This window comes from Ovis canadensis, chromosome 13, assembly GCF_042477335.2.
Source record: "Ovis canadensis isolate MfBH-ARS-UI-01 breed Bighorn chromosome 13, ARS-UI_OviCan_v2, whole genome shotgun sequence".
NCBI lineage: Eukaryota > Metazoa > Chordata > Mammalia > Artiodactyla > Bovidae > Ovis > Ovis canadensis.
This window is the reverse complement of record NC_091257.1, coordinates 57,339,408-57,361,527: the sequence shown is the minus strand read 5'-3', so window position 1 is coordinate 57,361,527 and position 22,120 is coordinate 57,339,408. Positions and strand designations below refer to the sequence as shown.

At 49.1% G+C, this 22,120-nt stretch overlaps 1 protein-coding gene across 2 annotated transcripts in view; it reads right to left on the bottom strand.

Annotated features, from left to right (window-relative positions):
• Nucleotides 1-21,265, bottom strand: part of SYNDIG1 (synapse differentiation inducing 1) — a 108,982-nt gene extending 87,717 nt beyond the window's left edge. The window contains exon 1 of one of the 2 annotated variants that reach the window (XM_069546519.1): nucleotides 20,846-21,265. The gene's annotated coding sequence lies outside the window, so the exon portion shown is untranslated. Of the gene's footprint in view, nucleotides 1-20,375 lie in introns of both variants that reach the window. The other variant, XM_069546518.1, reaches the window with a different exon arrangement.
• Between the last annotated feature and the right edge of the window lie 855 nt (nucleotides 21,266-22,120).

The window sequence follows — 22,120 nt, the reverse complement described above, 5'->3', positions numbered from 1 at the left end:
ACCCTTCCTCAGCTCACACCAGGCACAAGGGTTACGGTCCACCTCTTCTATGCCCCCACCCTCTCCCAACCCCTCAGCCCTTTATCACCTGCCTGCAAAGTGTGACCTGGGACCGGCAGCAGCAGCATCAAAGGGCACTTGTTAGAAACACAGATTTCCGGCTCTGACCCAGACTTGCTGAGCCTGGCTTGGCCCGTCTGCAAATCCCTGAGGGTTTCGTGTGCATTAGAGTTTGGCGAGTGTGGCTCTAACAGGTGTTTCGGTAAGAAGAGCCGACTCAGCTGCTCCTTTAAACATTATTGAACTCAATTTGTATTCTGCACGTTATCTGTGTATAAACTAGTTTTCAGCATCCCCTGGTGAATCCACTGTGCCACCAAATCTGCGAACCACTTGGACCTAGGCCACTCAGAGGGAGGCAACAGCATCAGCTCGGTGCCTGGTGAGGACGCAGGGTCTCCTGCCCCGACCCACTGCCCCAGAGCCTGCATTTACCAGCCCCCAGGAGATGCACATGGTCTCTTGGGCTGAGCCAGCTCTGCTCAGCCTTGGTCCTGTCTGCTGGGCTCAAGCCCAAGGTTTGTCACCTCCCTTGTCTCCACCTGCCTGCCATCCCTCCCCTGCACACTACACACACTGTCACCAGCAAACCACCGTGGTCCCTTGTGTTCACACGGACAGTAAGCCTCCTACACATGAACCTTCAAAATGCTCCCTTTCAAAGGAGCAAATGCGCATTCGCATGTCCGATCACATAAGCTACTTCGTGTTGTCTGGTGTACATTGTCACCGCGTGCATCCTCTACAGGTGGTTGGGCTTTTGTGTGCTTTACTGTCTGTTACAGAGTACGGTAATACGGTATCTTTATTTCAAGCCCAGGATGTCTGAAAGCAAGCATTAAAGCACGATGTAGCTGGTACTGCTGTACTTTTCAAGGTACCGTACTATAAGATTTAACATGGTTAATGTTTTTTTTTTAATGTATTATTTGTGTAAAAAGCACCATAAACGATTACAGTACAGGACTGTACAGCTGATTGTGTTAGCTGGGTACCTAAACTGTGTTTGTTGAACTTATGAAGAAACTGGACTTACAATCACACTCTTGGAGTGGAGCTTGTTCACGTGTAGGGGACTTACTGTACACACGGTCTGGTCTTCCCATCCCACTGCATCCCAGAATACCCCTTGGCACTCTTCTAGTTGACAGGTGGATGACAGTCACTGGCTGAATGGAGAGCCCACCACAGGACATCACCTTTGCACACCTTCACCTGGAGGCTGGAGAAGTTAAATCCTCCTCCTTACCCCAGGCTTTCTTATAACTGAGAGTGGTCACACACACAGCTTCAAGCCCAAGATAGCTGTGGGCAAACGTCTTCTGGAGGGGCTGTGTCCACCTCTCCCACCTCTTGCCTTGATCTCAGATGTGATGTCTGAAGCTGAAGCAGCCACCTGGGAACCAAGAAGTGGGAAAGACCTTGCCCTGACTCCACCGAGTTGCCAAGTCACAACCTCCCGCTTTGCTTATATCACATCAGAAAAATAACCCCTATAGTTCAGCTCCCATGACCCTGGTTCTCTGTTATTGTTGCTGCTTCATTTCTAACCTATGAACTTACACAGTTCTTTAAACAGGTCTTTTTATTTTGCACACAAATAAGGAAAAGGAGAAAATAAGACATGTAAAGGCAAAAGGTCGCATCCAAATCAGCGTTGCCACTGATTTCTGCATAAATTTGGAGAAGTTGTTAGACCTGTGAGGACATGAAACTTCTGTTTTTCTCACCTGTCCCTTTTATCTCTGGAGAATGATGGAACTGAACAAAATTTCCAAGACCAAGAATTCAATCACATAATAATGAATGCACCCACATAATGTGCAAAATCACTGCTATTAATCTTTGCCCCAGTTTCTGACTATGGGCCTAAGATAGCATCACATTCTAGAAGATTCTTTTGAGAAACAATGTGACTTGTGACTCACACGTAATTGATGAGATGTGGCAGGAGTTACTCCTGAGGCTATATCAGAAGAGTCCACATCAATTAGTCACTAGTAATTAGAACCTTTGAGCTCCAATTAATATGAGTCTTTTTTTATTGTGGTAAAAATACACAACATAAAATTTACCATCTGGACTATCTTCAAGTGTACAGTTCAGTAGTGCTAAGCGTATTCTCATTGTTGTCAAACAGATCTCTGCTGCTGCTGCTGCTGCTGCTAAGTTGCTTCAGTCGTGTCCGACTCTGTGCGACCCCATAGACGGCAGCCCATCAGGCCTCTAGAACTACTTAAAATTTTTTTTTTTTTTTTTAGGATCGAACATTCTCAGTTCCCAACCTTCCCAGTTCCCGACCTAAGTTTTCTCTCCACTTCACCCTTTATTTCCATTTTCATAGTAATTCCAAGAAGGAAGTGGGGAAGCATCTTCTTCATTTTACAGCTGTGAGAGCAGCGGTCGAGTCAGGTGGCCTCACCCACACCCCCTGGGCTTCTGGGTCATCTGGTACCCACTCCAACTCATGCCCAGGGACGGGTTCTCCTGAGTACAAGAAGCAGCCAAGCAACCCTTGCCGCAGTTTTGTCTTTGTTTTACTGAAGCCTAATTGACATATGTCACTTTCAAGTGAGTGGCGTATGATCATTTCCATATATTGTGACATGATCACAGTAGGTCTAACTGACATCCATCACAGGCATACTTACAATGTTTTTCTTGTGATGAGAACTTTTAAGGTCTACTCTCTCAGCAAGTTTCAAATATACAGTGCAATACTGTTAACCACAGTCACCATGCTGCACAGCACATCCCATGACATTCCCCTTATAACTGGAATTTGTAACTTTTGACCCTCTTCACCCATTTTCCTCCACCCCTCCACCACTGCCTGCCTATGAGTTTGGAGTTTGTTCATTTTTTTTTTTTCAGATTCCATGTACAAGTGAGATCCTATTGTATTTATCTTTCTGTCTTATTTCACTTAGTACAGTGCCCTCAAGGTCCACCCAAGTTGCTGCAAGTGGCAGGATTTCCTTCTTTTTATAGCTAAATAATATTTCATTGTATATATGTGTGTATATATTTATAGCTATATATGTGTCTATAGCTATATATAATCACATCTTCTTTATCCATCTATCAATTGCTTCCATATCTTGGCTATGGTAGATAATGCTATGGTGAATACAGAGGTGCATATATATTTTTGAGCCACTGTGTTCATTTTCTTTGCATAAACCCAGAAGTGAAATTGCTGGATTGTATGGTAGTTCTATTTTTATGTTTTTAGGAATCTCCATTCTGTTTTCCATAGCAACTGTACCAATTTACATTTCCACCATCAGTGCACCAGTTCCCTTTTCTTCAACAACTGATTTGTTGTCTTTTTGATAAAACCCCTTCTGATACGTGTGAGGTGATGCCTCATCAGACAGTCAGTTCAGTCCTCAGTTGTGCCCGACTCTTTGTGACCCCATGGACTACAGCACGCCAGGCCTCTCTGTCTATCACCAACTCCCGGAGCTTACTCAAACTCATGTCCATTGAGTCAGTGATGCCATTGAACCATTTCATCCTCTGTCATCCCCTCCTCCTTCCACCTTCAAACCTTCCCAGCATCAGGGTCTTTTCAAATGGGTCAGTTCTTCCCATAAGGCGGCCAAAGTATTGGAGTTGCAGCTTCAGCATCAGTCCCTCCAATGAATACTCAGGACTGATTTCCTTTAGGATGGACTGGTTGGATCTCCTTGCAGTCCAAGGGACTCTCAAGAGTCTCCTCCAACACCACAGTTGGAGCATCAATTCTTCGGCACTCAGCTTTCTTTATAGTCCAACTCTCACATCCATACATGACTACTGGAAAAACCATAGCTTTGACTAGATTGACCTTTGTTGGCAAAGTAATGTCTCTTCTTTTTAATATGCTATCTAGGTTGGTCAGCAATATGTGAACCGTGAACTCCCTGATGTTCAAGCTGGTTTTAGAAAAGGGAGAGGAACCAGAGATCAAATTGCCAACATCCGCTGGATCATCAAAAAAGCAACAGAGTTCCAGAAAAACATCTATTTCTGCTTTATTGACTATGCCAAAGCCTTTGACTGTGTGGATCACAATAAACTGTGGAAAATTCTGAGAGAGATGGGAATACCAGACCACCTAACCTGGCTCTTGAGAAATCTGTATGCAGGTCAGGAAGCAATAGTTATAACTGGACATGGAACAACAGACTGGTTCCAAATAGGAAAAAGAGTATGTCAAGGCTGTATATTGTCACCCTGCTTATTTAACTTATATGCAGAGTACATCAAGAGAAACACTGGACTAGAAGAAACACAAGCTGGAATCAAGATTGCCGGGAGAAATATCAATCACCTCAGATATGCAGATGACACCACCCTTATGGCAGAAAGTGAAGAGGAACTAAAAAGCCTCTTGATGAAAGTGAAAGAGGAGAGTGAAAAAGTTGGCTTAAAGCTCAACATTCAGAAAACGAAGATCATGGCATCCGGTCCATCACTTCATGGGAAATAGATGGGGAAACAGTGGAAACAGTGTCAGACTTTATTTTTGGGGGCTCCAAAATCACTGCAGATGGTGACTGCAGCCATGAAATTAAAAGATGCTTACTCCTTGGAAGAAAAGTTATGACCAACCTAGATAGCATATTCAAAAGCAGAGACATTACTTTGCTGACTAAGGTCTGTCTAGTCAAGGCTATTGTTTTCCCAGTGGTCATGTATGGATGTGAGAGTTGGACTGTGAAGAAGGCTGAGCACTGAAGAATTGATGCATTTGAACTGTGGTGTTGGAGAAGACTCTTGAGAGTCCCTTGGACTGCAAGGAGATCCAACCAGTCCATTCTGAAGGAGATCAGCCCTGGGATTTCTTTGGAAGGAATGATGCTAAAGCTGAAACTCCAGTACTCTGGCCACCTCATGCGAAGTGTTGACTCATTGGAAAAGACTCTGATGCTGGGAGGGATTGGGGGCAGGAGGAGAAGGGGACGACCGAAGATGAGATGGCTGGATGGCATCACGGACTCAATGGACGTGAGTCTGAGTGAACTCCAGGAGTTGGTGATGGGCAGGGAGGCCTGGCGTGCTGCGATTCATGGGGTGGCAAAGAGTCGGACACGACTGAGCGACTGAACCGAACCAAACCAAGGTTGGTCATAGCTTGTCTTCCAAGGAGCAAGCGTCTTTTAATTTCATGGCTGCAGTCACCACCTGCTGTGATTTTGGAGCCAATAAACTCTGCCACTGTTTCCACTGTTTCTCCATCTATTTGCCATGAAGCAATGGGACCGGATGACATGTTCTTAGTTTTCTGAATGTTGAGCTTTAAGCCAACTTTTTCACTTTCCTCTTTCACTTTCATCAAGAGGTTCTTTAGTTCTTCACTTTCGGTCATAAGGGTGGTGTCATCTGCATATCAGAGGTTGTTGATGTTTCTCCCGGCAATCTTGGTTTCAGCTTGTGCTTCATCCAGCCCAGCGTTTCTCATGATGTACTCTGCATATAAGTTAAATAAGCAGGGTGACAATATACAGCTTTGATGTACTCCTTTTCCTATTTGGAATCAGTCTTTTGTTCCATGTCCAGTTCTAACTGTTGCTTCCAGACCTGCATACAGATTTCTTAAGAGCCAGGTCAGGTGGTCTGGTATTCCCATCTCTTTTAGAATTTTCCACAGTTTGTTGTATTCCACATAGTCAAAGGCTTTTGCATAGTCAATAAAACAAAGAAGTTTTTCTGGAACTCTCTTGCTTTTTCGATGATCCAGCAGATGTTGGCAATTTGATCTCTGGTTCCTCTGCCTTTTCTAAATCCAGCTTGAACATCTGGAAGGTAAAGGTTCATGTACGCTTGAAGCCTGGCTTGGAGAATTTTGAGCATTACTTTATTAGCATGTGAGATGAGTACAACTGTGCGGTAGTTTGAGCGTTCTTTGGGATTGGAATGAAAACTGACATCTTCCAGTCCTGTGGCCACTGCTGAGTTTTCCAAATTTGCTGGCATATTGAGTGCAGCACTTTCACAGCATCACCTCTTAGGATTTGAAACAGCTCAACTCGAATTCCACCACCTCCACTAGGTTTGTTTGTAGTGATGCTTCTTAAGGCCCACTTGACTTCGCATTCCATGTCTGGCTCATGGTGAGTGATCACACCATTGTGATTATCTGGGTTGTGAAGATCTTCTTTGTATAGTTCTTCTGTGTATTCTTGCCACCTCTTCCTAATATCTTCTGCTTCTGCTAGGTCCATACAATTTCTGTCCTTTATCAAGCCCATTTTTGCATGACATGTTCCCTTGGTATCTCTAATTTTCTTGAAGAGATCTCTAGTCTTTCCTATTCCGTTGTTTTCCTCTATTTCTTTGCACTGATCACTAAGGAAGGCTTTCTTATCTCTCCTTGTTATTTTTCAGAACTCTGCATTCAGATGCTTATATCTTTCCTTTTCTCCTTTGCTTTTCGATCTCTTCTTTTCACAGCTATTTGTAAGGCCTCCTCAGACAGCCATGTTGCTTTTTTGCATTTCTGTTTCTTGGGGATGGTCTTGATCACTGCCTCCTGTACAGTGTCACGAACCTCTGTCCATAGTTCTTCAGGCACTCTATCAGATCTAATCCCTTGAATCTATTTGTTACTTCCACTGTATAATCATAAGGGATTTGATTTAGGTCATACCTGAATGGTCTAGTGGTTTCCTCTACTTTCTTCAATGTAAGTCTGAATTTGGCAATGAGGAGTTCATGATCTGAGCCACAGTCAGCTCCCAGTCTTGTTTTTGCTGACTGTATAGTGCTTCTCCATCTTTGGCTGCAAAGAATATAATCAATCTGATTTCAGTATTGACCATCTGGTGATGTTCATGTGCAGAGTCTTCTCTTGTGTTGTTGGGAGAGGGTGTTTGCTATGACCAGTGCATTCTCTTGGTAAAACTCTATTAGCTTTTGCATTTCTCTGATGACTGGTGAATAAAGCACCTTTGCAGGTACTTGCTGGCCATCTGCAGGTCTTCTTTGGAAAAATCTTTACTCAGATTCTCTGCCCATTTTTAATAAGGTCATTAGTAGTATTATTTGCTATTGAATTGTAGAGTATTTATCTATTTTGGATATGGACCCATTATCGATATATAATTTGTAAATATTTTTCCCAATCAGTAGGTCAGTTGCCTTTTCACTGTCAATGAATTGTTTGCTTTGCTATACGGAGGTTTTTAAATTTGGTGGAGTTCCACTTGCTTATTTTTGCTTTTGTTGCCTTAGCTTTTGGTGTCAAATCCAAAAAACCATCACTAAGAGTGATGTCATAGAGCTTAGCACCTACATTTTCTTCTAGGAGTTTTATGGTTTCAGGTCTTACATTCAAATCTTCAACCCATCCTGAGTTACTTTCTGTGTGTGGTATAAAATAGTTTCATTTTTCACATGTGACTGTTTAATTTTCCCACCATCATTCATTGAAAAGACTGTCTTTTCCCCATTGCATTTTCGTCTCCTCTGTCATACACTGATTGACCATATACACATGTGTTTATTTCTGGGCTCTCTCTTCTGTCCCATCGATCTATGTGTCTGTTTTTATGTCAATAAATACTGTTTTGATTACTATAGCTTTGTAGTATAGTTCGAAATTAAGATGTGTGATGTTTCCAGGACAGTTCAGCTGCTAGTATGAGGAGGGTACAAACAGTGGACTCCTTCCAGGCTCACCTTTCCTGGCCCAGAGGACCTGGTCAGGGAATCTAAGGAGGTCAAGGTGAGGAAGAAGGATTCAGAGGAAAGAGAGGTATAGATCAGGACTGTGCTCCCAAGCTGTCCTCTAAGGCTGAGCTGAACTCCAGCGGAGTCGTTGGCCCTCTGATCTGTGCCCCCAAGAAACAACTGAGCTCAGCTTGGTTTTATTCTCCAAGAGAGGGACCAAATTGGTCTTAAGGAGAAAGGGAAGTAGCAAGCAGAGTCCCATCTCACTGAAATGCATTGTTGAAACATCTGAAGCTCTGAATACAAATTCTAGGAAGACCAGCCTTTCTGGGCAGCATCTAAGGACATTTCTAACTCCTGAGAAAAGCCTTGTGCCAGAGCAGAAAGCAGGTCTTGCCAGGTGACCTCCCACCCTGTTTTATGTCTTTAGACATTCTCTGTGTCATCTGGAGCCTGCAGGAATAGAGGAAGCAGTTTCCCCTCCGACTGTCGCCTGTTGCACAGGACACACCTGTTCTCCTGGACGTCTGTGGGCACGCCCCCACTCGCTGGTCCACAGCTGGATTCCCCTCACCCCTGGCCACTGTTTGCTCACCTGCATGGACACTCTCCTCCCTGGAAACCACCACCCAGCACAGAGGGACAGACGACCCAGTGATGTTTGTCCCATTTGGCTTTTATCACAAAATGGAATTGTCTGTGTCTGTCAGTCCAAGATGACACAGGACAGGCTACTGTCCTGAGCTTTACACTAAGCACAGCACCAAGAAACCTGAGTGTGGGGGTGGGCAAACGTGACCCTGAGACAAACAGCAAAGGAACAGGTCCCTGAAGGGTCCATGCACCGGGCCCTTCCTCTGGCAACGGGAGGGCCACAGAGCCAGTGGGGAACCGCCTGGGGTTCACCCCACCAACTGCCAGATGGGGGTTCTGGATAAAACCGCTTAATACACACACTTGCCATGGTCACCCTCTCTTCCTGGCCTCGGAGGGAGAAGCAACGTGGGGCAAACAGGAGAAGCTTCTGTGGGTTTCCCTGAAGAAGCCGCGAAGAAGCTGCTGTGCTGTGAAAGCTTCCGTCTGGCCCTTCAGACGCGCGCTGATGCTTCTCCTCCAAGTGCGTGAACTCAATTTACTTCACAAGGCAACTGGGCCATGGGGCCCCCTTGGTGCAACTAGCTCAGGTGGGCACAGCAGCTCCACCCGAGAGAAGAGAGCAGGGCTGCCCACCGGGGAGGAGAAGCCAAGGGCTGAGTGCCTGCGGTGGTTCCAGACCCGGCCCCCGGGGAGCCTCTGCCACTGGAAGTGGAGGAGGGGCCCTTCTGGTGGCTCTTGGCCTCCCTGGGCCCCGCCTCCCTCCTCCCTCCAGCCCCCCTCCCCCAGCCCTCATTTCCACTGAAGGGCTGCCAGTTCCCCTGCGTCTTGGATCCACTGCAGCCAGGAGGGCGGGGCTGTGGGACTCACTGTCCTGGCCTATGGGTGGATCAGGGTTCACAGCCCAGAAGGCCTCAGGCACCCTGATCACTGCTCTCCTCTCAAGCTCAGCCCCACCTGGAGTAGCTCTATGTCAGGCCCACACTGCCCTCAGCCCCCACACATGTCCACAGGCTCCCAGGCCCTCAGCCTGAAGATGGAGAGACATCCACAGGTCTGGCTGGGTTCATGCTCCCTAGAGGTCACATACTTTCTCCCGGGGACCAGCTGGACAAGCCAGGAGCACGGATTCTGAGGCTGGGGTGGCTGTAAGAGTGGAGACCATTCTACAGATGGTGCTCCCATTCTACAGATGGAGCAGGGACCCTTGAGCCTGGGGGAGGGAGATGTGCCCTGGGAAGGTCCTGGGGACAGATCAGTGGTGCCTCCCCAATAGCAGAGAGGGGATGACCACAGCTCCAGTGAAGGGACAGCTGTTTGCCCCCTTCCCCACCACCCCCCACTAACAGTGTTCCAACGCCTGAGTGGAACAAAAGAGCTGATGGCAGACGGAGCGGGCACACTCCCAGTGGGCAGCGTTCTCCAGTCCACAGTGTGATGGGGCTGCATTTCTAAACTGGACTAGGCGATGACTATCTGAAAGTGACTGGACATCTGGGCAGGAGCCCAGGAACCTGAGGCAGCTGGAGTGCTGTGTGGGCGGCTCTAGACGGGCCATAGCTCCGGAGTCCACCCTCACCAAGGTCACTGGGAAGCCCTTTGCTCACACATCTGGGAGGCTGGCTGCCACTGTCTTGCTGTCTGTCCACAGAGCAGCTGGCGGAGGCACAGCAGCTCCGGGAGGGATGAGTTCAGAGCCCCCCGAGCTGCACCCAACAAGGAGCTTCTAAGTCGAGGGCCAAAGAGGGGAACAGGAAGAGGGGACGGTGGTGTGTCCCAAACGTCCACTCTCCTGGTGGATGGAGCGTGGGGGCTGGGGACTTGAACACATGGAAACCTCTCTACTTTGGACCAGGATCAAACACCCGTGGGCAGTGGGCACAGCCAAGCGGTCACAGCCTCACTGGAGCCACTCACTCTGGGAGGTGGGTTTGTCCTACACACAAGCAGAGACCATGAGAATCAGGGCAGGAACTCATGTCTACCACCCAAGAACCTGAAGTACATGTTCTTCCCAGAAAGGGATTTGGAAAGTCACTGCTGGAGTCCAGCAACGGAGAAGGAAAGTGCATTATTCGGCCACAGCCCATTTTCCTCCGTGGCTTCAGAACAGACCGTGATGGCCTCAAATAAACTCAGTGGCCCTGTTTACAGCTAAGGACCCTGTACGCCGAACACTCAGATCAACAATCCTGCCAAGAACACTGGGGTCAAAGGAGGATGACAGGGTCTGGGACACGGTCACATTGGTGGTCCTCCTGTTCTGAGCCGCTGGGCAGGTGCGTTGTGCTGAGTGCAGGGGATGTTAGGGCTGATGCCAGCAAGAGCCCTGAGATCTCATTCTGAGCAAAGGGGGCAAGGAAGAGGGTGCCCACGTGTCAGGTGGGACCTTCCATCCACAGCCAACAGAATATCAAGGGTGAAAGGCAGAGAATGGACTTAGAACAAAAGAGAAGACTTCCCTTTAGTTAAATGTTTAACAGGAATCCCTCTTAGTGATGGCATTGGGGGTATGGCCCTGCATGGAGACCTGAGCCAGGCGTGCTGTGTCTCTGGGTTCAGTGTAGAAAAGAAAAAGCTGTGGGCAGTGAGCGTGCTAATTCGTCCGCTTGGAGCCTGTGTTTTGCAGCTGCTTGCAGGGAGGACATGAAGGGAGAGGAAGAGAGTGGGAGAGAGAAGACGGGACGGGATTGTTTGCAGGCCAGGGGTCTTGGAAGGCCTTTCCAGGCTGGGCTAGGAGGGGTGGGCTTGCCCAATGCAGGGTCCTCTCCACTGTCTGCGTGCACCCTGGGCACAGTCTGGAGCAGACGCCGGGCTCTTGAGTCTACCAGTGGCTGAGCCGTGGGCATGGGCCAGCCCCTGTGCTCAGATGGTGTCTCAGACCCAGAGCACACTGTTGACCCGCCTCAGCTCACCTTTCCTGCTGGCTTGCAAGACACAGCAGCCTCACCCCAACTGGCACCGAAATGTTCCCTCTAAAGGAAACCCGAGGGAAAGGGCTGGGGCTGAAATTTCAGATACTAAGATTGGCTACAGAAATGCAAAGACTTTACCTTTACTATTTATTACATCTTTAAAAAATTTATGCCCCACTCTTTTTTGAGGAACATGGCCACATCGCTTGCCATGTGGGATGTTAGTTTCCTAACCAGGGATTGAACCCATACCCCTGGCCCTGGGAGCACAGAATCTTAACTGCTGAAGCACTAGGCAAGTCCCTGTGAATATTTTATTTAAAGGCAACCTGAAACATTGCCAACAAGAGAAGAACGGGTAGCAATCTTTGGTGGCATGACCTGGACATCCGTGGGGCCCTTCTGATGCTAAAGGGAGCTTAAGCCCAGGCCTTAGTGCTGGGTTTCCCAGCCCTGCATGCGTGTATGCTAAGTCACTTCAGTCATGTCTGCCTCTGAGACCCTGGACTGTAGCCCTCCAGGCTCCTCTGTCCAAGGGACTCTCCAGGCAAGAACACTGGAGTGGGCTGCTATGGCCTCTTCCAGGGGATCTTCCCAACCCAGGGATCAAACCCGTATCTCCTGCGTCTTTTGCATTAGTAGCTGGGGTCTGTAACACTAGCGTCATCTGGGAAGCCCTTCTCAGCCCTGACCTAGGACTTAATCACACTGGAATCCTCAAAAGCAAACCCTTTTATTTCAAACACTGCAGAGCTGAGAGCCGTGACACCAAGGTGAGAAGGCCAGAATCATGAGGGTCACATAAAAACCGCATGTTGTACCAGGGCAGAAAGGTTAAGTTTATGTCATATGTTTGTTCCTCTGCTTTACTGAGCAGGGCTGAAGCCTCAACATATTTGAGGTACGGTATTTTCCTCTTTTAGGAGTATCTTTGGTTCAAAACTGAGGCAATGGAACAAAACCTTTGTGGCTCTAATTGTCTGAAATGTTTGTTTGCTTTTTGGTTTTGTTTTGGGCACTCATGTCTCCCAACAAAAAAAATTATGGAAGATAGGTTTGAAAAGTGATTACTCAATCAGGTCAAATGTTTGAGAAGTAATATGTTTTAAAAATGTGAATTTAAGCTAAGCAGGCCCTTGATGAAAGGCTCAGATTGCAATCAGTTAACACCCACGTTCTCTCCCTCAGAGTCACAGCCCCAAAATGTCACTGTAGCATTGTTAGGACCAATGTTTAAAAATGACTGTGATGAACACAAGATGCGGTTGGGAGTTAAAAACTCAAAATGTTTTACATTGAACACTGACTTGACCCACAGAAGCAAAACTCTCACCTTTCTGGGATAATGTAAATTGAACTCGGTGGTATGTTCTTTTTAAGTAAGCCAATGTGCAGAGTTGTCCCCTGGGCTGGTCTTTCAGAAGCAGCTTTTCTGTTTATTACTTCCTATGCACACATATTGTTTCCTGGTTGTGTTAGTCTTAGTTCTAATGGTTTTCTTGGGTCCCAAGGCTTATTTGTTTTTGTTCTCCTTTAGTATTTGATTTTATTCATCTCATGCAATTTAACAGGCTATTTGTCAAAACATGGTTGAAGATGACTTGGACTTTTGACCGAAACATTTGTAACTAAATCATCACATATGATAAGCAGTACTTTGTGGTTGGTTGATGATCTGCTTTAAAATGTTTCATCCTTTTGCTGTCTCACATACAGGGTTATAGTTACCATCTTTCTAAATTCCATATATATGCGTTAGCATACTGTATTGGTGTTAACCCTGTATGCGAGACAGCAAAAGAGACACAGATGTATAGAACAGTCTTTTGGACTCTGTGGGAGAGGGAGAGGGTGGGATGATTTGGGAGAATGGCATTGAAACATGTATAATATCATGTAAGAAACGAATTGCCAGTTCAGGTTCAATGCAGGATACGGGATGCTTGGGGCTGGTGCACTGGGATGACCAAGAGGGATGGTATGGGGAGGGAGGTGGGAGGGGGAGTTCAGGATTGGGAACACATGTACACCTGTGGCGGATTCATGTTGATGTATGGCAAAATCAATACAATATTGTAAAGTAAATAAATAAATAAATAAAATAAAATCTGAAAGAAAAAAAAAAAGTTTCATCCTAGAGAACAAGCTTCACTTTTCTAAGGTAACTTTTCTAAGTTGATGTGAGTCTAAACACAGTTGTGTTAGAGGTATCTTTCATGAGCCTTTCCCACGTGCGTCCTCTGAACCCACACAGCAGCAACGTTGACAGTGCTCAGGAGGTTCCTACTGAGGGCATGTCCCTGTGGATCAGCGGCCCCCTCCCAAACCTTATCCTGACTCCTGCCAACAGGAATCTGGAGGGTGCGGGAGCAAGGACAGGCTGGGGCTCACACTATGTCCTGAGAACCACAGGGACAAGAACTTCACCCAGAGAGACACCCTAACACTCTAACCAAAGTGCTCCTAAACCAGAGTTGTTCCCATTTAAAAACGGTAGCAGCCTTTAATATTTTGTTTTCAAAACCCTGGGAAGAACACTGAGGAGAGAAACAGAATCTCAGGAAAGTTAAATGAGCTCAGCTCATTCAATGGGCAAACAGCAGAGCCTGTCTCGGCACAGAAATTCCAGGTGGTGTCTTGGGGCAGACCACACCTCCTCACCGCTTTCTCCCCCTCCTCCTTCCCCTTCCTCCTCCTCCCTCCTTCCTCTTCCCCTCCCACTTCCCCCTTCCTCCTCCCTCCCAGACCAAGTCCTCAGGCTGTCTGACCTGAACTAAGCCAGGCTGAGGGCACTGAACTATATAGTCCAGGCTGAAAGAGTTACAGCTGTTCCTGTTTAAAACATAAGCTCTCTGAAAAAAATGTGAAATGCCCTAATATCTTGCACAGAGAATGTAGAAAAATCACACTTGTTTAAACCACTGGGTACTACCTGCATTATTCCAATTCTGGTGACACGAGCAGGAACTGGGTCAATGTTCGGAATATTTAATATCTGAATACCTTTCATGTTTTATTTTTATTTATGACGTGTTGGCACAAGCCCTCCAGCTCAGTGATGCTGGGTCAAAGCTGTGGCCCCAATGTTGCCCCTGATCAGTCTTTTCCCTCCAAACAGCCTCATGTGACTTCCCACCAAAGGACCAGGCGTTTCTCTTCTCATTAGCCTGAGGCTGTGCTGATGCTGACAAACCAACACCCTATCCTTCAATCTTCTCACCTTTGCCTGCCCAGTCCAAGGATGTTGCCCAGCCCAGGATGTTGCTGTGACTACAGGTCACAGCGTTTCAACCAATTGTGCGTGGGACCTGAAAAGGCCAATGCGAGGTGCTGGGGATCACGCTGGTTTTTTCTGCTGGGGGCAGAGGAATGAAGGTGCTGGTCTCAGTTCAGTTCAGTTCAGTCACTCAGTTGTGTCCGACTCTTCGCGACCCCATGAATCGCAGCACACCAGGCCTCCCTGTCCATCACCAACTCCCTGAGTTCACTCAGACTCACGTTCATTGAGTCTGTGATGCCATCCAGCCATCTCATCCTCTGTCGTCCCCTTCTCCTCCTGCCCCCAATCCCTCCCAACGTCAGAGTCTTTTCCAATGAGTCGACACTTCGCATGAGGTGGCCAGAGTACTGGAGTTTCAGCTTTAGCATCATTCCTTCCAAAGAAATCCCAGAGCTGATCTCCTTCAGAATGGACTGGTTAGATCACCTTGCAGTCCAAGGGACTGTCAAGAGTCTTCTCCAACACCACAGTTCAAAAGCATCAATTCTTCAGTGCTCAGCCTTCTTCACAGTCCAACTCTCACATCCATACATGACCACTGGGAAAACAATAGCCTTGACTAGACAGACCTTTGTTGGCAAAGTAATGTCTCTACTTTTCAATATGCTATCTAGGTTGGTCATAACTTTTCTTCCAAAGAGTAAGCATCTTTTAATTTCATGGCTGCAGTTACCATCTGCAGTGATTTTGGAGCCCCCAAAAATAAAGTCTGACACTGTTTCCACTGTTTCCCCATCTATTTCCTATGAAGTGATGGGACCAGATGCCATGATCTTCGTTTTCTGAATATTAAGCTTTAAGCCAACTTTTTCACTCTCCACTTTCACTTTCATCAAGAGGCTTTTTAGTTCCTCTTCACTTTCTGCCATAAGGGTGGTGTCATCTGCATATCTGAGGTGATTGATATTTCTCCCGGCAATCTTGATTCCAGCTTGTGCTTCTTCCAGCCCAGCGTTTCTCATGATGTACTCTGCATATAAGTTAAATAAGCAGGGTGAAAATATACAGCCTTGATGTACTCCTTTTCCTATTTGGAACCAGTCTGTTGTTCCATGTCCAGTTCTAACTATTGCTTCTTGACCTACATATAGGTTTCTCAAGAGGCAAGTCAGGTGGTCTGGTATTCCCATCTCTTCCAGAATTTTCCACAATTTATTGTGATCCACACAGTCAAAGGCTTTGGCATAGTCAGTAAAGTAGAAATAGATGTTTTTCTGGAACTCTCTTGCTTTTTCCATGATCCAGTGGATGTTGGCAATTTGATCTCTGGTTCCTCTGCCTTTTCTAAAACCAGCTTGAACATCTGGAAGTTCATGGTTCACACATTGCTGAAGCCTGGCTTGGAGAATTTTGAGCATTACTTTACTAGCGTGTGAGATGAGTGCAATTGTGCCGTAGTTTGAGCATTCTTTGGCATTGCCTTTCTTTGGGATTGGAATGAAAACTGACCTTTTCCAGTCCTGTGGCCACTGCTGAGTTTTCCAAATTTGCTGGCATATTGAGTGCAGCACTTTCACAGCATCATCTTTCAGGATTTGAAATAGCTCAACTGGAATTCCATCACCTCCACTAGCTTTGCTCATAGTGATGCTTTCTAAGGCCACGTTCAAGGTCAGGAGGGGTGGCGGTGAGGAGATATCCCTCATCCAAGGTAAGGAGCAGTGGCTGTGCTTTGCTGGAGCAGCTGTGAAGAGATACCCCACGCCCAAGGTAAGAGAAACCCAAGTAAGACGGTAGGTGTTGCAAGAGGGCGTCAGAGGGCAGACACACTGAAACCATAATCACAGAAAACTAGTCAGTCTAATCACACTAGGACCACAGCCTTGTCTAACTCAATAAAACTAAGCCATGCCCGTGGGGCCACCCAAAATGGGCGGGTCATGGTGGAGAGGTCTGACAGAATGTGGTCCACTGGAGAAGGGAATGGCAAACCCCTTCAGTATTCTTGCCTTGAGAACCCCATGAACAGTATGAAAAGGCAAAATGATAGGATACTGAAAGAGAAACTCCCCAGGTCAGTAGGTACCCAATATGCTACTGGAGATCAGTGGAGAAATAACTCCAGAAAGAATGAAGGGATGGAGCCAAAGCAAAAACAATACCCAGTTGTGGATGTGACTGGTGATAGAAACAAGGTCGGATGCTGTAAAGAGCAATATTGCATCGGAACCTGGAATGTCAGGTCCATGAATCAAAGCAAATTGGAAGTGGTCAAACAAGAGATGGCAAGAGTGAACATCAACATTCTAGGAATCAGCAAACTAAAATGGACTGGAATGGGTGAATTTTTTTTTTTTTTTTTTGGAATGGGTGAATTTAACTCAGATGACCATTATATCTACTACTGCGGGCAGGAATCCCTTAGACGAAATGGAGTAGCCATCATGGTCAACAAAAGAGTCCAAAATGCAGTACTTGAATGCAATCTCAAAAACGACAAAATGATATCTGTTCATTTCCAAGGCAAACCATTCAGTAATCCAAGTCTATGCCCCAACCAGTAATGCTGAAGAAGCTGAACTTGAACAGTTCCATGGAGACCTACAAGACCTTGTAGAACTAACACCCAAAAAAGATGTCCTTTTTGTTATAGGGGACTGAAATGCAAAAGTAGGAAGTCAAGAAACACCTGAAGTAACAGGCAAATTTGGCCTTAGAATACAGAATGAAGCAGGGCAAAGACTAATAGAGTTTTGCCAAGAAAATGCACTGGTCATAGCAAACACCCTCTTCCAACAACACAAGAGAAGACTCTATACATGGACATCACCAGATGGTCAACACCGAAATCAGATTGATTATATTCTTTGCAGCCAATGATGGAGAAGCTCTATACAGTCAGCAAAAATAAGACCAGGAGCTGACTGTGGCTCAGATCATGAACTCCTTATTGCCAAATTCAGACTCAAATTGAAGAAAGTAGGGAAAACCACTAGACCATTCAGGTATGACCTAAATCAAATCCCTTATGACTACACAGTGGAAGTGAGAAATAGATTTAAAGGACTAGATCTGATAGATAGAGTGCCTGAAGAACTATGGACTGAGGTTCATGACATTGTACAGGAGACAGGGATCAAGACCATCCCCATGGAAAAGAAATGCAAAAAAGCAAAATGGCTGTCTGGGGAGGCCTTACAAATAGCTGTGAAAAGAAGAGAAGTGAAAGCAAAGGAGAAAAAGAAAGATATAAGCATCTGAATGCAGAGTTCCAAAGAATAGCAAGAAGTGATAAGAAAGCCTTCTTCAGTGACCAATGCAAAGAAATAGAGGAAAACAACAGAATGGGAAAGACTAGAGCTCTCTTCAAGAAAATTAGAGATCCCAAGGGAACATTTCCTGCAAAGATGTGCTTGATAAAGGACAGACATGGTATGGACCTAACAGAAGCAGAAGATATTAAGAAGAGGTGGCAAGAATACACAGAAGAACTGTACAAAAAAGATCTTCAAGACCAAGATAATCACAGTGGTGTGATCACTCATCTAGAGCCAGACATCCTGGAATGTGAAGTCAAGTGGGCCTTAGAAAGCATCCCTAGGAACAAAGCTAGTGGGAGGTGCTGCTCTAGGGCCTGGTTATTCACATCACAGCAGGCTGGCTGAGGATCCGGTTCAAGAGCTCACCTTATCAAGGTGTCTGAAAGCCCGCCCAGTCCTCCAAGCGCATTATTGGCAATTTTTAGGAGCAGCTTTTCTATAAAGCCAGGTGCAGAGGCATGGGGAATGGGAAGGGTGTGCAGGTATGGGGGCTCTCTCCCACAGTTTCCGGGGGCTGGCCCCAGGAGACCCTCTCCAGTCCACAGACCCCACACTCGGAACCCATCAGAGCAAGCAGTTTCCAGATGTGGCCAGGTGACCAGCACATGCTCTCTAATTGAGATATGAAATGTCAGCACTCTCATGAACCTCAGGATAGCACCGACTAGTGTCTCTCATAGAAAACTTACATAAGAAAAGAGCTTTTTAATCTATTACAATAGTAATAACTCCTGAGAAAATATGCATTAGAGCTAATGAGGAGCTGAGGCCAAGTCAGCGCAGTACTTTTAATGTGGGAGAAATTGCTTAATGATTCAAGTTTTTTTTTTTTTTTAACCGAAACGTATTCTTTTGCTTATCCTGGTTTAATTGGGATCTGTTTACCCCTTGCACGGCCACTGGCACAAGCCAAGTGCAATTGTTCCACATGTCTCTTTTCTCAGCATCTGAATTTTTCTCTCTCCTCCTTCAATTCCCCTCTTTGGGCCTCCAGGAGGTTAGCAGGTTTCTTTTCTACCCCATAATGGACATGGGGGCATCTTTGCTTCTATTTTAACATCACCCATTTCTCATAGAATCATTTGAAGAAGTTGTTTCTGTCCCTGGTTACATGAAAATGAAATGAAACGTCATCAGCTGGAGATTCATGGGGCCGTGTTTTGCGATGAAGGGAGCTGCGAATGGATTTCCAAACCCTTCCTCAGACATGGCCTCCAACTCGCAGGAGAGTGGTAAACAGGAGGGGAGGCAACAGGGTTGGAGGAGGGGCACTGACATCCTCCATCGTAAAAAACTTCAGACAGAGATTTCCCCAGTTTTTTCTGTATTTGATAAGGCCTTCTTGATGACCGCGATTCCATTTCCATGCAGTAGGTGGGGGCAGGGTGGGAGAGGGCAGCAGACGAGCGACAAACTAACCTCTGCTGGGAGCAGAGGGACCCCGGGGCGTTGCAGAAAGAGAGGGAGGGAGAGAGGTGAGGACTCGTCCTCAAACGCCTCACAGGCCAGCACCTGTGGTCTGATCTCCAGAAAGACATTCCACACCACCGCCAGGCACAGAGCATGCAATAATTCATCCCAAACCTGCTCCAGCCACTTCCTGTCCTAGCCAGAATGGACATCAGACCACCGCCGGGCTGGCTTTGCACTCTGGCTGCCCGGAGCATTTAGCGAGCCAAAGCCCCTCAAAAGACCACATCCCAGCACCAACTCTGACTGCCCGGCGATCTCTCCTCAGCAAGGAAAAGTTGGCCGGCTCCCGGTTTTGTTACCGGAGGCTCACCCCGCGGGCTGCAGGTCTGCGCAGCGCAGGAGCCTCTCCCTTTGGGCTCTGACCAAACACACTGGCCAGCAGGAGAGGGGTCAACAAGCTCCACAGACCCGGGGGCTCACCCCACTGTCTGAGCCTGATTCTAACTAAAGCACGGAGCCACCTACTCCCGGCCGCTAAATCGGCCAAACCCTCGGCCAGTGTCTGCCGCACCGAACCTGAACCCAGGACGCGGCCGAGAAGGCGCAGACAGGAGTTCGGCCAGGAGCCTGGCTGGCGCCAGAGCATCTGACGCCGCAGAAGGGCTGTGCGCACCTGAAGTCTGGGTGACAGGCGCCTAAGGCTCTGCGTGCACGGGGACCACCCCAGGAAACGAAGGCGACCAGAGGACCCCTTCCTCTAGTCCTTCAGAAAAGCCGAGCGACCCCATTGGCAGCCTTCCCAAAGCAGGACTCGAAGCGCCCACTCCACTGGAACCGCCGCAAACGCATCGCCATCAAAGCCCCTTCCCTAGGAAAAGTGCCCAGTTTTCCCTGTAACCCAATTCCCTCGCTCCTCACCTCCGAGAGCGCGCACGAAGAGACAGAAATCGCACCAAGGAAAATCGTGACCACAACTTGAACCCCCAAACGCATCCACTCTCTGCCCTCTTCGCGCGGTTGCTGGCGGCTCCTGGGGCTGCGGGCTGTAGCGGCCGCGAGGGGCTCCCGAGTCCCGGGCCCCAGCGCGCTCTCACCCTTGCCTTCCTTTTTCCCTCCGCTTGGTGAAGCGAAGCCCGCCTCCCTTCCCGGTCCCAGATGAACCTCGGTCCCCACCTCCGCCACGGCCCCGCTCACCAGCCACCGTCTGTCTCCTGTGAGTCACTCGAAGGGGTCTCCCGGACCCGCAGAGCCAATGCCTGCCGTGCGCCTCCACCGCCCGGGCAGCCCTGCTCCACCGCGCTCCCGGGTCTCGATCTCAGCAGCTCCCTCCGACTTTGCACAGCGGCTCCTCGGCGCCACCGGGGTGCCTGGGGTGGCGAGGCGCCAGGCTGCAGCCCGGGCTGCCGGCGCCCGGCCCCTTCTTTCTCATCTTCTTCTCTTGCTCCGATTCTCCCAGGCGCCTGGCGACCCCGCGCCTCCCCGGTCCCGCCGCCGGGACCGCCCGGATTCACCCCGGCGCCACCCCGCCGCCGGTCTGCGCGCTCCGAGGCGGAGCCAGGACTCCCTCCCGCGCGGGGGCCGCCTCCCCGCCGCCCGCCCGCGGCCCCCGCCCCACTGTAGCCGACCCCTCCGCTGCCCGCGCGGCCGGGGCGGTCGGGACTTACCTCCTGGACAAGGTGACCCGCTAGTGCGCTCGGCGACGGCCCGCGCGTCTCCGGAGACAGCGAGCGAGCGCGCGGGGCGCCGGGGATCCTGCGCCCGCCTCTGCTGCCCGCTCCCTCCCCCGCCGCCCGGCCCTCCCCTCCGTCCCCTCCGTGCAGCTCAGCACTGCGCTCGCCGCCCGCGCCCCCGGCTGCCCCGCGCGTCCTGGAGCGCCGGGACGCGGGGCAGCGGCGGCGGCCCGGGCGGCTTGAGCTAGCGAGCGGCGGCGGCGGGGCGGAGCCCGGCCCTCGGTCCCCGGGAGAAGAGGGTGCGGGGAGACTCCCGCGGCGCGCGCCCGGCGGGCGGGTGGGCGAGGGGCGCCCGGGGCGCGCCGCTTGGTTCGGCTGCAGAGCCTGGAGACACGCGTGCCTGAGGCGGCGGCCACGGGCGCGGGGGGCGGCAGGGAGGAGGAGGAGCAAGGAGGGAATGGCTCCGCTTGAAGGCTCCGCCAACTTTGCCCCGGGCGGCCGGGCCCCGCGGGGGATCGCGTCTGGCAGGTGGCCCGGGCCGGTGTCTGGGAATGTGGGTGACGGAGGCTGGGGGGGAAGAGGGAGGCCCCTGGAAACTAATGGGGCGGATTTGCCTCCTGGCTGGGAGGAGAGATGGCTCCCCTCGGTCCTAAAGGCCTCCCCAGGCTCTGGTTCGTTCTTTTTGAGGTTTCTAAGGACCCCCTTTACAGGCCTGATCTGCCCGAGTCTTGACCAGCCAGCCATCCTCGCGAAACCCAGCTTGGGGCTCAGACTCGGGTCCCGGCCCAACGTCTGCCTGGGCCTTGGGGATTTAGAGGAAACTAGGGCGGGTGAAGAAGGAGATGGGGGTGGGTGGGCATAATCCTGATGAAGAGAGTGGGTAGTGGGGAGGGAGGGCACCTCCCAAGATAGTCTGCATTTCCAAGGTTGAGGGAGGCGGGGGAAGTGGTGTTTTCAGCTGGGATTTCACAGAGAAAGACGAAAGAAATAACCAGAAAGAGTGATTTAGGGAAAGAATCTGTGAGCCCATTTCTGTCCCAGGCACAGAGGTGCCAGGCGGGCAGGCACTGGCCACGTGCTGGTGGTCATGGTCTGTTTCGTCCAGGAGACCCGCCACGGTGCACAGTCTGTCCCTGCCTGGTCACCAACCCTTTGCCCCCAAGAAGGCATCTCTTCCTCTGCCAGGAGCCTAGCGTGGAGTTTCCGGATGGCTGGGATGGGAGGTGGGGCCAGAACATAGGTCTCTCCCCAAGTTCCCTTTGAGGGACT